This window comes from Cavia porcellus, unplaced genomic scaffold (assembly GCF_034190915.1).
Source record: "Cavia porcellus strain 051 isolate PalLab524CR breed Dunkin Hartley unplaced genomic scaffold, mCavPor4.1 scaffold_26, whole genome shotgun sequence".
Taxonomy (NCBI): Eukaryota; Metazoa; Chordata; class Mammalia; order Rodentia; family Caviidae; genus Cavia; species Cavia porcellus.
In genome coordinates, this window is record NW_026947509.1 from 53,077,947 (window position 1) to 53,093,266 (window position 15,320).

General features: G+C 59.8%; 2 long non-coding RNA genes and 1 other non-coding gene across 9 annotated transcripts in view; 1 reads left to right on the forward strand and 2 right to left on the reverse strand.

Annotated features, from left to right (window-relative positions):
* Positions 1 to 2,465: 2,465 nt before the first annotated feature.
* Positions 2,466 to 8,156, reverse strand: LOC134473320 (uncharacterized). 4 transcript variants are annotated; one of them, XR_010043535.1, is made up of 3 exons: positions 7,982 to 8,156; positions 3,264 to 4,319; positions 2,466 to 3,186 (listed from the first exon to the last, which is right to left on the reverse strand). It is a non-coding gene; the product is annotated as an uncharacterized LOC134473320 (long non-coding RNA). The 4 variants fall into 4 exon arrangements; XR_010043536.1 differs by lacking the exon at positions 7,982 to 8,156 and adding an exon at positions 5,871 to 6,229; XR_010043534.1 differs by lacking the exon at positions 7,982 to 8,156 and adding an exon at positions 5,871 to 6,229 and having other exon boundaries at positions 3,264 to 5,671.
* Positions 8,157 to 8,661: 505 nt separating this feature from the next.
* LOC134473382 (U2 spliceosomal RNA) lies at positions 8,662 to 8,852 on the forward strand. The gene has a single exon (XR_010043634.1). It is a non-coding gene; the product is annotated as a U2 spliceosomal RNA (small nuclear RNA).
* Positions 8,853 to 14,695: 5,843 nt separating this feature from the next.
* The window catches only part of LOC134473321 (uncharacterized), a 5,691-nt gene continuing 5,066 nt past the window's right edge, over positions 14,696 to 15,320 (reverse strand). For all 4 annotated transcript variants that reach the window (XR_010043539.1, XR_010043538.1, XR_010043541.1 and 1 more), the window contains one exon: positions 14,696 to 15,320. This exon is cut by the window's right edge and continues 96 nt beyond it. This is a non-coding gene — a long non-coding RNA (uncharacterized LOC134473321).

A 15,320-nucleotide genomic window follows, 5' to 3' on the forward strand; every position in this document is an offset into this window, starting at 1 on the left:
AATGCCGTGAGTACTGTGAGCTGGGCCACGCACGAGACCTGCAACCACCCCTCCAACGTGCAGAAAGACCCATCTGCGTAAGGCAACTGAGGCAGCATTTCATGTTCGGAGGGCGATGCTTCAGCTCTGACCTGTAGTGTAGAGCTTCATGCCCGGGGAAGCCGTAGCCTCTCACCTCGAGGCTGGAACCCAGTTGACGGCCCTGGAGCGGTGGCTCTGCTTCCCGCCCGGCTCAACCACGTTTGGATTGGGGGGTCACGGGGCAGGGGAACAGGGACCGCCACCGAGCTTCAAAGATCACGCGTCAGCACCTCCTCGGCCAGCCCCATTTACATGGCTTAGAGCCCATGGAAGGCAAAAAGGTAATGGCTCGGTGGGCTCTGTCCTTATCAGCCCGTGGAGACAGGGCCTGGCCTGCTTTAGCCCACCTGGAGATAAGTGTTCTTCTTTGTTCGAGGAGAGTCCTCCAGGTGGTCCTCCACACTCCTTAGCAGTTGCAGCGGAGACACCTGAACTCAGACTTGGCCTGAAACCGGACCGCTTCCACACACATCAAAGCGTTCGGGGCAGATACTCAAGAACCCGCGTGAGACTGAGGGAAGAGAGAAGGCCCGCTTTGGTCCCAGGCAGGAAGAGAGCGAATCTTGGGGCTGGGGCTGGGGCTGGGGCTGGGGCTGGGGCTGGGGCTGGGGCTGGGGTGGGGGTGGGGGTGGGTGTCCACCCTAAGGGGAATATGTCAAGAGCAAGTCCAGAAGCCCGAGTCCTGCCACCACTAGGAGGAATTAGATGGACGCTCTGGGTCCATGGAAACAAACCTCTCCCCCAAGCGCGCCTCCTCTTTCTGTAGTCCCACAACACACATCAGCTCCGGGACCCGAACACAGGCAAGGTTCTCCTGGCACGGACACACCGAGCTGTCAGTTCTGCGGTGACACCAGCGGCTCTCCTCGAGTTCAGTAGCGACGCCATCGACCTGGAGATCCCGCATGTTGGGAGGCCAAGTGCCCAAGGATGACCCGAGACCCGGCTGCAGATGCCAGCTGCGTGTCACAGGTTGCGCCTTGCGCAACCCTAGAATACCACCCTAGAAGCCCCAGTTCCCACCCACCGCGGGCACACTGACTCTACCTGGGGGACAGCACTTCACCGACACCTACCCAGTTTATTACTAAGGATATTACAAAGGATACGGGGAAGAGAAGCTCCGGGTCAGCTGTGTAGGGAAGGGTGCGGGACTCGAATGCCTGCTTTGGGAGCAGCGGCCGCCTGAAACCTCCCTGTGTTCAACTAGCCGGAAGCCCCCCAAACACTGCCCTGTGGGGCTTTCTATGCAGACTGGAGGGCACTGGCATCACTGGTAACAGACTGGGTGGGGAGACCCGGGAAAAGAAGTCACTCCCTCCCCCTACCTCCCCCTCCCCCACTCTGTCTCAGCCTGCGTCCACCTCTGCGTCCCCCTCTGCGTCCCCCTCGCCTCCTCCTCCTCTCCTGCTCCTCCTCCTCCTCCCCCTCCTCCTCCACCTGCTTGTGGCGGGGCATGTTGCAGGGCTCCCTGGAATGCAAAGCTCTGATGATTTTTGTCTCTGTGTGCTCTGTTGGGAAACTATGCTGTGAGACGGGGCAATAGACCAGGATAACTCGGGGGCATCCTGGTGGCCACGATTCCAGATGGCCACAGCCAGCTGGGCTGATCCCCCACCCCACCCCCAGACCTTATCAGGTTTCACACACACACACACACACACACACACACACACACACACACACGGGTGTGAAGTTCCTGGACTGGCACGCCGCCCTGCCAGTCTCTGGACGGACAGAATTAAATGCAGTGCCCAAGTACCTCGACCCACTGTCACTCTCTGTGTGGCCTAGAGAAAGAGATTCAGTGGTTGGGACGATGACCACTTACTTCTCTTGAAAGCCAAAGGGCCTGAGGTCTTTGCGGGTTACTTAGCTCAGGCCTCTGAAGCTCCGCCCAGATTGGGAGTCCAGTGACCCCTGGAAAATGAATGAATTCTTGGAGACCCTCACCAAGGTACAGGCTTAAGACGAGCCCTTCCTGAGTAGACCGGGAGAAAGACGTGTTCAGCTTCACGCTAGGATTTTTAATGCCTCTGTTGGGCTCGTATGCCACACCCATGTTGTTCTCAAGTCTTCCGTCCTCTAATACCCGCTCCCCCACCCCACGCTCCCGCCCAAGAACTGTGGCCCCCAGTGCGCGGGGCACAGGACCCCAGATGTGCTGCCGGTCACGGTTGCCCGCTGGGTCACCCTGGGGGTCAGGGGATGGTGGTGGTGGCGGCGGTGGTGAGGGTGGCGCGGGGAAGAGCACTTTTCACGGCAGGCTGCAAGCCGCTCTCTCCTCTGTGAGGTGGCAGTAGGATCGCTGCCTTCCGTGGCTACAGTTCATGGTGGGTGTTGTAGTCAGGGGTTGTACACAGAGAACAATTCAGATCAGGACATGGAGTTTATAATATTTTTATAATGGTCACCGGAAGTTAACACAGGAGAATGCAGGAAATCTATCCGCAACACCAACGACATAGATTATATAAGTCAAGAGCCTAAACCCCACGGCAATGTCCCACATGAGTCCAGATAAAAACCCAGAGCTCAGGACAACGCCTCCACGAGTCCAACTGGAAGTCCAGGGCCCACAAGGACTCATGCCAGTCTCTTTTACGGATTCGTGCCGGGAAGACCCAAGGGTCAGCGGTGGAAGCCAGAAAGTCTATGCCAGCAGGATGAAGGAGCTGTGCTAGTGGGATGAGGGTTCCACGCTGGAGCCGAGAAGTCACACTCACAACAAAGAGTGGGGCTGTCCTGAATGGAACCACAGCTGTCCTCAGCGACACGGAGGCCCCGAGCTCGCTCCTCCGACGACAAGCACAGTCGGGGTCGGGTACGTGCCAGGAAGCAGCGTGACGAGTTCATCCTGGAGACCAGGCAGCACATGTCTTCCCCTCCGGAGCCAGGAAGCAATGCTCCATGTGAAAACCAAAGCTTCTCCAGGAGAACCAACAGCTCAGACAGCAACTTGTAGGAGAACTAACAATGCCTCCATAACGCCTCCATCCCTCTCCACACCTCTCTTCTCCACTTATTTATCCTGGCAACCCTTCTCAGGTGGAGCATCTTCTCTCAATGCATGCTGATGTAATCCAGCTGGCGTTAAGTTGACCACTAGTTATCAAACCATAACAGTGGGTGAACGGCAGGCAGCGAACCACCACAAACATCCGCGGTGCCCAAAGCCTCACCTGTGACTAGAGCGCCTTGGCGAGGCTCCCTGCACCACCGCCGCTGCCTCCCCGGGAGAACACGGTGGTGGTGGTGGTGGTGGTGGTGGTGCTGGTGCTGGTGCTGGTGCTGGTGCTGGTGGTGGCATCGGTTCCTTAACAAGGCACCAGGGTTTTACATGATTCGGGGGTCTTTCGTCTACCACAGCGCCTGCTGTGCAGTGAGGACGGGAGGGGGGGGGGACGAGTGGACTCCGTCCACGCAGAAGGCAGCCGAGAACATCCCGGTCCCCGCGGGACCTTACCTACCGAGGAGAGGAGAGGGCGGATGCAGAAAGGGCTTTGCAGGAGGCGGCCCCGGAGTGGGGACGGGACATCAAGGAGCGGCTTGGGAAAAACAGCTTCGGAAACGAGTTCGCTTTTCAACTCCCAGTTCCTGAGTCCAACGGAGAGACGACCTACATACCGCTCCGAAGGCGTGGAGTGGGGGGACGCGAAAGGGCGCCACGGGTAGCCTTTCCAGCCAACAGAAGCCCTACCCTAAACTGAAGTCCTGGAGCAGAGCCCAGGGGCGAAGCCAAAGCGCCCGGGGGCTGCTGCTGGGTGTGGGTGTGGGTGTGGGTGTGGGAGTGGGTGTGCGTGTCCCCCTCCACAGAGTCCTGAACCAAACCAGAACGGACCGGACCGGACCGGACCGGACCGGACCGGAGGGCGGGGGCTTCACACTGCTTTCCCTCCTCCCAAAGCCTTCCTTCCTCCCCCACGGCCGGCCGGCCGGCCCGTGTCCCCACAGCTGGAAGTCACGGGCACAAAACACTCCCTCCCGGGGGCTCTCCTTTCCTTCCGTTTTCTCCCGTGCTGCTGCGGCTGCGTCTCCATCTCCATCCGGGCCTGCGTGCGTGCGTGCATACATACGTGCGTGCATACGTGCCTGCGTGTGCGGTCGAGCGTGGCTGCCTGCGCGTTCCCATGAAAAGACACGTTATTTCCCCAGAAGATCCACATTGAGTCTGGCTTCCCGCACGTGGACTGAGGGTCTCTAATGTAAAGCGCAGGGCATGCTGAGGCGGCAGGAGGCTGCAGGGTGAAAGTGGATGAAGGGCTCAGCTACGTGGCGGTGTCTGCGCAACGTCCGCGTGGCCACAAGCGTCCAGTGCCAAGTGCCTTGGCACGGGAGCCTGGTGCTTGGGGAGGCCTGCATTTGGGGGTGAGCAAGAAGAAAGCAGAAGCGGAGGAGGCAGCAGGTTCCGGAGGCTGAGGGTGCATGGGGAGCCCCGTGGAGGGAGGAGGCAAGGGCTCTGTGTGAGACGGGCAGGAGCACCACGGTGGCCAAGTGGGAAACGGGGTTGGGTGGAGGGGCGGCGAGAAGCAGGCAGCAGAGGTAGGGGGCGACCAACACGCCTGCACCCGAAAGACCACAAAACCACAAGTGGCTGAAGCCAGGGAAAGTGGGTCCTCCAGCAAGGCAAAGCGAGTGGCCCTCAGTGGCCAAAGGCCCAGAGGCCGGCGGGGATTAGGGTAGCTAGGCTGGGGCTGGGGCTGGGGCTGCGTCCAGGTGGGCCCCAGCAACGTCCGGACTGGCCGGAGACCAGGAACACGGTCACCTCAACAGAGGGGACGCTGAGGACTGAGAGGCACGGGAGGACTCGCTGGAGCCCAGGCAGCCCTCGGGGGAGGACGAAGAGGCCGTCCTCCTGAGACCTGGCAAAGCAGCTCTCCCGGCCAAAGCCCATGCAGAGCACCAGGGGAAGCCTCCGGCCTCCGGCCTCCGGGGGTGGGGGGACGGGAGAAGGCATGGCACCCTGCGCTGAGAAGGGTATGGAGGCCACGGAGCAGCTCCGAGGCCTAGGGTCCAGCAGCCTGCCGCAGAGCGGAGCGGAGCGGAGCGGAGCAGGGCCGGGCCTTGCGTTGCGGCATGAGGTTTCTTCGGGCTGACGGGTCTCGGGACCCGAAAGACACTGGGCCCCCACTTGGGCCCTCACGGCCCCTGCCCTAGGGCACCGTGAGGGCAACCACACCCCGCTGCTTGCCCCCAACTGCGCCTTTGCCAGACATACCACCACTGAGGACTAGCAACCGGGCACAGCACCTCCTGGTGACTCTCCGGCCCTTCCATCCCTCCTGCAATCCCAGGGGGGCCCACCCCGAGGTCCGAGACAGCCCAGGAGGTCAGGGAACGAGGGTCTGGGAGGCCTGTGCCTTCGGCCACGAGAGGTGCCTGTGGCCCTCCAGGGATCCTGACACAGAGGTGGTGGACTGGATGCCAGATGAGGGCCAGAGCGGCTGCAGATTACCCTGCTCTGGGCTCACGTGGACACATTTGTTGGGCTTCTGTGGCCAAGCTTAGAAGCCCGAAAAGGGAAAAACAGGAAGTGATTTCACCGCGTTTGAAAACAAGGGAAAGCAGGTCAGCTCTTGGTGTGGCTCACCTGCAAGACGGATGGAAAGGGCAGAGAGACACACAGACACACAGACACACAGACACAGATACAGACGGACGGACGGACAGACAGACAGACAGACAGACAGACAGACAGAGACACAGGCAGAGAGAGGATCAAAGATGAGTTCGGCCTGAAAAGATGTGTGTTCCCTGGGAGAGGGGGACAAAGATTGCTTTCCACTAACCGGTGCCCTCGGCCCTGCGCTGCAGAACAGCCCCTGCTCAGGGAAACCAGATGGGCAGGAGGCGGACCAGTAAACACAGTGCAGAGATCAAGAGCTGGGGGTGGGGGGAGTGGAGGTGGAGGTCAGGGCACGCGGACTCAGGGGACTCAGCACCCAGTACGCGTGGTCCCATCTGACCCCTCAGCTCTTCTGCACATACACACTCGCCACAAAGTACGTGCCAGAGTGTGTATGTCACTGGCGCTGAGGAGAGAGCATCCAACAACCTCATCACGATGGAAAACAGGGCCCGGGGATTTAACTCAGTGGTGGGGCGCCTTCCCCGAGAAGCGTGAGGTCCCGAGTTCCATTTCTGGTAACCCCTCGCCCCACCCCCACCCCACCCCCACCCCTACCCCCACCCCCACCCCAAACAGGTGGAAAACAAACCCCGGAACCTGTGCGAAGAGGTGGCCACGTATCTATATCCCCATGCCAGACGCTCCCCGGTAGGCAGGGAAAGCCAGCGGGGCGAAGCGGCCATGAAATTAGGAAGGCCCAGGGTGGGCGGAGGGGAGGGGGGGTGGGCTGCGGTGAGGGGAGCCCTTCACAACACTGTACACGTGACGTGACAGATGAGAGCTGGCTCTCTCTGGCGCACACTGAAGGCATTCCTGAGTGCTTGACGTTTCCCCATGTAGCTTCTTCCTAAGTGACCTCTTTCCCTCCAGAGGTGTTGCAGTGAGAGGAGCGCTGGAGCCCTGTCCCATGCTGACAAAGAATGAAACTGGACAACGCAGGAGGAGGCAGGGTATGAGCCTGTTTCTTCCACAGTGAGAAAGGCAAGAAAGTGCACGCAGTAAAGGGAAGGGAGCCTCCACTAGCCTAGCCGGGAGGGTGTTCTGAGTAGGATACCTAACCAGAGCTCTTGGCCTAGGGGTTCTGAAGGGACTCACGAGGGAGCTTGTGGAAGGGCCCGGGCCCTTGTGGAAGACACAGAAGAACACGATCCCCGCCTTACATGGAGACTGTATATAGTTCAGTTGGTTCTTTGGTTTGGTTTTTAAAACTATGGGACGCTTCACTTGCGCAGGGGCCTGGCTGATGTCTGTATCATGCCAATTTTAGTATATGTGCTGCTGAACTGAGCGCTGTGTGTGTGTGTGTGTGTGTGTGTGTGTGTGTGTGTGTGTATCTGAGTGTATGTATATTTGGATGGATGGATGGATGCCTGGCTGGCTGGCTGGCTGGATGGATATGGATATGTATCCATGTGTTGGTTCTTTTTCTTTTCTGTCAGGATCTGGTCTATCCAGTGCTCACGCAGTGTCCCCTGCAGGGCCCGTGTGCCCGCCCTCGACTATCCTGTCTGGATAGTGCTCCGGTGTGTGTCCCAGACAGCCCAAAGACACCTGCCGCATTTTTGGTTTCCCCCTGGGGTCCCTGGAGGGTCTTGACTGGGCAGGCTGTCGGGGGCCTTCCCGACTCCATCTGAGGGCCACTGTGCTCCAAGCCTAAGAAAATGCTAACTCCTCTCTCGCTTATTCCTGGTACTCGACTCGACCCGTGCTCCCCAGTCTGCTCTGAAGCCACGAGACGCCAGGGGGTTTCGAGGGATTGCTTGGGTGGAAGTCTGGGCCTGGACCGTGATGCAGTTTAGCTGTGTCACCCTGGAAAACTGACTGGTCTCTCTGCGTTTCGGTCCACAGCGGGGGGTGGACAATAAGGGCACGTTTACACTTTTGAGTTAGCCACACTGAAAAAAAACATCCTCGTGTGGGACAAGGTCTCCTAACTTGCGTTCCATTTCCCGAGTGGGGTCCAACTTGGGAGCCGACCCTCCCGCCGCTTGAACCCCCGCCCCCACCCCCGAGTGCCGAGGGATGGCAGGAGGGCTACTCCGGAGGGTGTCCCTCTCCAAGGGACACTCCATCCCCGCCTTCCCCTTCCCCGGGGCCTTGACCTCGGGCTTCTTCCCAGGGCGTGCGCCCGCAGCCACCGGGTGTCCTGCCGCCTCTATCCAGCCAGATCTTCTGCCTCCACGCCCGCAGTCGAGACGGTGCCCCCCCCACCCCCACCCCCACCCCCACCCCCACCCCCAGGGGCTCTCTCCTCTGAGTCAGTCAGCGCACCGCGAGCGGGGAGGGGAGGACCGTCCTCGCTCGGTTCACCCGCTCCCCAGCCGGGCCCAGGAACGAAGGAGGCCCGGGATGAGCACACAGTTGGCGGCGCTAGTGGCGCCACGTGTCTCGCCACCCGCTTTCTCTGCGGGAAGGCCCGCACGCTGGCGCCGCCTGGCCACGCCCCCCCCCCCGCAGCCTCCCCCCCACGTCGTCCCCTCCCGCGGCGAGCCCTCTGCACGCCTCCGGGGCCCCCCTGCCCGCCCCCGCCCCCCGCCACGTCCCGCCTCCTCCCGTCTCGCGGCGTCTGGTCGGCTGTCCTGACTGGGCGGGGACAGCAAGCAGGAAGCGGCTCCCAGCGCCCCGCCCCCCGCCGGTCAGGCGCAGAGCCGGTCGGGAGGGCGGGGTCGGCGGGCGCAGCGACGCCTCCTCGGGGAAGGAAGGGCGGGTCATGCAGATGAGCGGCGGGACCGAGTGCCGGCGACGCCGGGAGGGCGTAAGAGGGGCGAGAAGCTGGCCCGGAAAACTGCGTGAAATGAGAAGCGTGCACCCGAGTAGGACGAGTAGGACGGTGTGCGCATGGGTGTGCAGGAGCAAGAGGCCGAGAGAGGCGGAGTGAGGGTTGTTTTTGTCACCGGGCGTGAAATGTGGAGCGCGGGAGGACGGCAAGAAGTGCGGGGGAGCCGGGCGGCATCGCTTCTCGGCCTTTTGGCTAAGATCAAGTGTAGTATCTGTTCTTATCAGTTTAATATCTGATACGTCCTCTACCCGAGGACAATATATTAAATGGATTTTTGGAGCTGGGAGATGGAATAGGAGCTTGCTCCGTCCACTCCACGCATCGACCTGGTATTGCAGTACCTCCAGGAACGGTGCACCCCTCCCCGGGGAAACGACCGCCTGTGCAAAAGGAAGCCCTTGTGTCCGCTCGCCTTTGTATGCGAGGGTCGGCTCTGCTGTCACCGCCATCAGCAGCCATCAGCGCAGCATTGCTTCACCAGCCCTTGCCTGGTAGCTGGCTCGTTGCTGTTGAGTCGCGCGCTGGCTGTCTCTTTGGCCCTGCTTCACGCCCGCCTGGCGCCTGGTCTGCCTTGGCCTATTCTGTTTCTCTGCTTCTCTCTTGCTCTGCTTTCTCCTTGCACGCTTATCCTCACGGGCAGGGGCGGCGCCTTGCACGCTCGCCATGCTTTCTAGCCTGTGCTTTTGCTGCTTTCACGCCTGCTTCTCTCCTCTCCGGGACGTGCGGGGCTGCGTGTCTCTGTGGAAAACCACATCACCGCACGGGAGACAGCACGGTTCCAAAAGCCAAAGCCATCCTCAGCACGCGTCTTCCGCTTTCTGCGTGGCCCTTCGCGAACCTCTCTGCCTCAATCTAGCAGTCTCCTGTCTCCTTCCTTGACTTTTGCACAAGACCTCGCTCCCTGCCCTGTTTTGCATGCCCTGTCTTTCCAAAAACTCTTTTGGTTTGTAGTTTTCCATTTCAACTATCGGACGAACCACGCGCTCTTTGGGCTTGCGTGTCGGATGGATGGATGGATCGCACTTGCCGCTGTTATGGTGCAGCGTGCACCCCCGGGTTTCCCCTGCTGATGGCTCCTCGAGTTGATCCTGCGTGGCAACGTAGTGGCGCCATCGTGCACACACACATACCACGTTTGCCTCACCCAGTCAGTCGTCGGCCAGTGCACACGCGGCCTCTTTCCGTGACTCGGCTCTTGCCAATCGTGCTGCCGTGAACACGGGTACACGTGTATCACTGTACCGTGCTGGTGCTGTCTCTTTGGGGGAAAGAGAGGGGACAGACAGGTTGTATCAGAGGGAGAGACCCGGGGCGCGCCCGAGCGCCAAGGGCAGGTGCTCCTCCCGAGAAAGGAGGCCCTGTGACGTGAGATGTCCTTGGCTCCTTCGGCAAGGAGCCTAGAAAGCAGATAGCTGGGGTGGAGCGGAATTTCTGCCCCTGGTCTTTCCAGGCCTCCCCACACTGATTTCCCTACGTAGTGCCCCTACCACTCGAGCTTCTTCCCGCCCACCCACGAAGAACCGCAGACTTCTCCCTGCAGACTCACCCTCCGCCCTTGGCTGGCTGTGCTTTGATTGCCGGATGGGAGCCCTCCCTTCTGGAGGGAGGTGGACTCGGTACTCTTTTCATTGCTCTTGCTCTGCCGGCCAGAGCTGCTGAACACGTTTTCAGGGATCCAGCATTTGTCCTCCTCCTTCACGTGCCTATCTTACTATTTTCAGGATCCCCATGTTTCGATCGGGTCTTTTCTACTGTTGCGGGGAGTCCTCATGTTTTGAGTTCTTGATATATGCATACTTCCACGCTGGTGGCCAGACCGATCGTGTGTGTGTGTGTGTGTGTGTGTGTGTGTGTGTGAGTGTGTGTGTGCGTGCACGCGCGTGCGAGTGTGCCTGTGCGTGTGTGTATGAGGGAGATATGGTGGTGGCTTCCTTTGAAGACCAAAGATGTTCACTCGCGTCTGAGTTGGTTTTCCTCAACTGAATCCTCCGCACTCGAGTCACGTGGCAGGGTTACCACTTGGCGATAAACGAAACGAGTGGGCTTGAGGTTGCAGTTTGGGCCCTGGAACTCTAAAAGGAACCCCTGCGCTGTTCTGGATATCTGCCTGAAGGATATTGGGAGGAAACGTGTTCCCATGGCGTGGACAGTTTCTTCACGGTTGGTCGCCTCTTCTACTGTGCAGAAGCTCTTCCACATGCTGTGACCCCGTCTGTTGATGTTTCTTGTTCCTTCCTGGCGTCGCCGCCATCGTCGTCGTCGTCGTCGTCGTCGTCGTCGTCGTCGTCGTCGTCGTCCTCCTCCTCCTCCTCCTCCTCTTCCTCCTCCTCCTCCTCCTCCTCCTCCTCCTCCTCCTCCTCCTCCTCCTCCTCCTCCTCCTCCTCCTGACGGGGACTCACACTCACTATTAGCCGAAGCAGGCCTCCAAGCCCCAGCGGTCCTCTCGCCCGCCCGCCCATGGCCTTCCCTGTGCTAGGATGCGGGACGTGCCTGTGGGGCTCCCGCTATTGGTTCTTGACAATGTTATTTCCTCTGCAGTGGGTGTTTCAGTCACAGGGTCTTTGGGGCCGCTGCCTATTCCAGCAGAGAACTCTATGCTTTCAGGAAAGCGGCTCGTGGCCTACAGCTGGGCCTTTGTAGAGAAGGGAGGGACCCACATTGCCGAACTGTCCCCTTGTGGGTCCTCGAGCGCACCTGCCATAACAGGTCGCCGGGTGTGTGTGTGTGTGTGTGTGTTTATTCTCGAGGACCAGACCTGGGAAGGATAATGCTGCCGCCACCCTCTCTCAGTCTGGCGGAGTTTCAGCCCTGCACCAGCTCTCTCCCGCCCCCCCCACCCCGAGCGCTCCGCCCCGCCCCGCCCCACCCCACTCCACCCCACCCCACTCTCTCATAACTCCCGAAGCCCCACCTCCTTCCAGCGAAGGAGACCTTCCAGCACCTAGCTCTGAGAACTCTCTTTGCTGGCCCCCCAAAGTCCAGAGCCAATGGCGGGCCCATGAAACCAAGTCTACCAAGGCCTGCCGCCGCAGTCAAGGAAAGTGAGCTCGGCTGTGTCCACGGCGGAGCTAGCAGAGCTCGTCCCGTCCACGGGGACAGGCGCACACGGGCTGGGAATGCAGCTCGGTGGCAGAGTGCTTGAGAGCACGCCTGAGCCCCTGCGTTCGATCCTAATACTGAGAAAACAGCAAAGGAAACAACCAACGAACCCACACCACACAAACCAACAAACAACCAGGTGATGACTCTGAGGCTCAGAGGCCTAACCTGATGCCCCAGCCCCACCTAACATTGCAGCAATGGGGTCGGGGCTTGGTGGGGGGGCCCAGTAGGGCAGGGCCGAGACTGAATTTCAGAGCTCTCCACCTGATTCCTGTCTGATGTCTGCTTCCACAAACACCCTTCTTTGCAGACATCCCTTCCCCGGGCTCTTCGTCAAGCGTGCGGGGAGTTGATGTTTGTAACCTCATGGAAACGTTATCGGAATTCTAGCAGGTTGATTTCCGATCTACCAACTTCCGGTGCAACCCATGGCAAGAATTAAAGACACCGAGACACATTTATACTTGGGGGCGGGGGCGGGGGCGGGGAGGGGTGGCTGTGCGGGCGCGCCGAGGGGTCCTAAGTCCGGCCAGGGTGAAGGGTCATCGGGAACAAAGGCCTCGACCCAGGGCCTAACCCGGATTTTATTAATTCGTGAAGAAGGCAGTGGCTAGAGGATGAACCACTGCGACAATGGCGGGAATGCCGTGAGTACTGTGAGCTGGGCCACGCACGAGACCTGCAACCACCCCTCCAACGTGCAGAAAGACCCATCTGCGTAAGGCAACTGAGGCAGCATTTCATGTTCGGAGGGCGATGCTTCAGCTCTGACCTGTAGTGTAGAGCTTCATGCCCGGGGAAGCCGTAGCCTCTCACCTCGAGGCTGGAACCCAGTTGACGGCCCTGGAGCGGTGGCTCTGCTTCCCGCCCGGCTCAACCACGTTTGGATTGGGGGGTCACGGGGCAGGGGAACAGGGACCGCCACCGAGCTTCAAAGATCACGCGTCAGCACCTCCTCGGCCAGCCCCATTTACATGGCTTAGAGCCCATGGAAGGCAAAAAGGTAATGGCTCGGTGGGCTCTGTCCTTATCAGCCCGTGGAGACAGGGCCTGGCCTGCTTTAGCCCACCTGGAGATAAGTGTTCTTCTTTGTTCGAGGAGAGTCCTCCAGGTGGTCCTCCACACTCCTTAGCAGTTGCAGCGGAGACACCTGAACTCAGACTTGGCCTGAAACCGGACCGCTTCCACACACATCAAAGCGTTCGGGGCAGATACTCAAGAACCCGCGTGAGACTGAGGGAAGAGAGAAGGCCCGCTTTGGTCCCAGGCAGGAAGAGAGCGAATCTTGGGGCTGGGGCTGGGGCTGGGGCTGGGGCTGGGGCTGGGGCTGGGGCTGGGGTGGGGGTGGGGGTGGGTGTCCACCCTAAGGGGAATATGTCAAGAGCAAGTCCAGAAGCCCGAGTCCTGCCACCACTAGGAGGAATTAGATGGACGCTCTGGGTCCATGGAAACAAACCTCTCCCCCAAGCGCGCCTCCTCTTTCTGTAGTCCCACAACACACATCAGCTCCGGGACCCGAACACAGGCAAGGTTCTCCTGGCACGGACACACCGAGCTGTCAGTTCTGCGGTGACACCAGCGGCTCTCCTCGAGTTCAGTAGCGACGCCATCGACCTGGAGATCCCGCATGTTGGGAGGCCAAGTGCCCAAGGATGACCCGAGACCCGGCTGCAGATGCCAGCTGCGTGTCACAGGTTGCGCCTTGCGCAACCCTAGAATACCACCCTAGAAGCCCCAGTTCCCACCCACCGCGGGCACACTGACTCTACCTGGGGGACAGCACTTCACCGACACCTACCCAGTTTATTACTAAGGATATTACAAAGGATACGGGGAAGAGAAGCTCCGGGTCAGCTGTGTAGGGAAGGGTGCGGGACTCGAATGCCTGCTTTGGGAGCAGCGGCCGCCTGAAACCTCCCTGTGTTCAACTAGCCGGAAGCCCCCCAAACACTGCCCTGTGGGGCTTTCTATGCAGACTGGAGGGCACTGGCATCACTGGTAACAGACTGGGTGGGGAGACCCGGGAAAAGAAGTCACTCCCTCCCCCTACCTCCCCCTCCCCCACTCTGTCTCAGCCTGCGTCCACCTCTGCGTCCCCCTCTGCGTCCCCCTCGCCTCCTCCTCCTCTCCTGCTCCTCCTCCTCCTCCCCCTCCTCCTCCACCTGCTTGTGGCGGGGCATGTTGCAGGGCTCCCTGGAATGCAAAGCTCTGATGATTTTTGTCTCTGTGTGCTCTGTTGGGAAACTATGCTGTGAGACGGGGCAATAGACCAGGATAACTCGGGGGCATCCTGGTGGCCACGATTCCAGATGGCCACAGCCAGCTGGGCTGATCCCCCACCCCACCCCCAGACCTTATCAGGTTTCACACACACACACACACACACACACACACACACACACACACGGGTGTGAAGTTCCTGGACTGGCACGCCGCCCTGCCAGTCTCTGGACGGACAGAATTAAATGCAGTGCCCAAGTACCTCGACCCACTGTCACTCTCTGTGTGGCCTAGAGAAAGAGATTCAGTGGTTGGGACGATGACCACTTACTTCTCTTGAAAGCCAAAGGGCCTGAGGTCTTTGCGGGTTACTTAGCTCAGGCCTCTGAAGCTCCGCCCAGATTGGGAGTCCAGTGACCCCTGGAAAATGAATGAATTCTTGGAGACCCTCACCAAGGTACAGGCTTAAGACGAGCCCTTCCTGAGTAGACCGGGAGAAAGACGTGTTCAGCTTCACGCTAGGATTTTTAATGCCTCTGTTGGGCTCGTATGCCACACCCATGTTGTTCTCAAGTCTTCCGTCCTCTAATACCCGCTCCCCCACCCCACGCTCCCGCCCAAGAACTGTGGCCCCCAGTGCGCGGGGCACAGGACCCCAGATGTGCTGCCGGTCACGGTTGCCCGCTGGGTCACCCTGGGGGTCAGGGGATGGTGGTGGTGGCGGCGGTGGTGAGGGTGGCGCGGGGAAGAGCACTTTTCACGGCAGGCTGCAAGCCGCTCTCTCCTCTGTGAGGTGGCAGTAGGATCGCTGCCTTCCGTGGCTACAGTTCATGGTGGGTGTTGTAGTCAGGGGTTGTACACAGAGAACAATTCAGATCAGGACATGGAGTTTATAATATTTTTATAATGGTCACCGGAAGTTAACACAGGAGAATGCAGGAAATCTATCCGCAACACCAACGACATAGATTATATAAGTCAAGAGCCTAAACCCCACGGCAATGTCCCACATGAGTCCAGATAAAAACCCAGAGCTCAGGACAACGCCTCCACGAGTCCAACTGGAAGTCCAGGGCCCACAAGGACTCATGCCAGTCTCTTTTACGGATTCGTGCCGGGAAGACCCAAGGGTCAGCGGTGGAAGCCAGAAAGTCTATGCCAGCAGGATGAAGGAGCTGTGCTAGTGGGATGAGGGTTCCACGCTGGAGCCGAGAAGTCACACTCACAACAAAGAGTGGGGCTGTCCTGAATGGAACCACAGCTGTCCTCAGCGACACGGAGGCCCCGAGCTCGCTCCTCCGACGACAAGCACAGTCGGGGTCGGGTACGTGCCAGGAAGCAGCGTGACGAGTTCATCCTGGAGACCAGGCAGCACATGTCTTCCCCTCCGGAGCCAGGAAGCAATGCTCCATGTGAAAACCAAAGCTTCTCCAGGAGAACCAACAGCTCAGACAGCAACTTGTAGGAGAACTAACAATGCCTCCATAACGCCTCCATCCCTCTCCACAC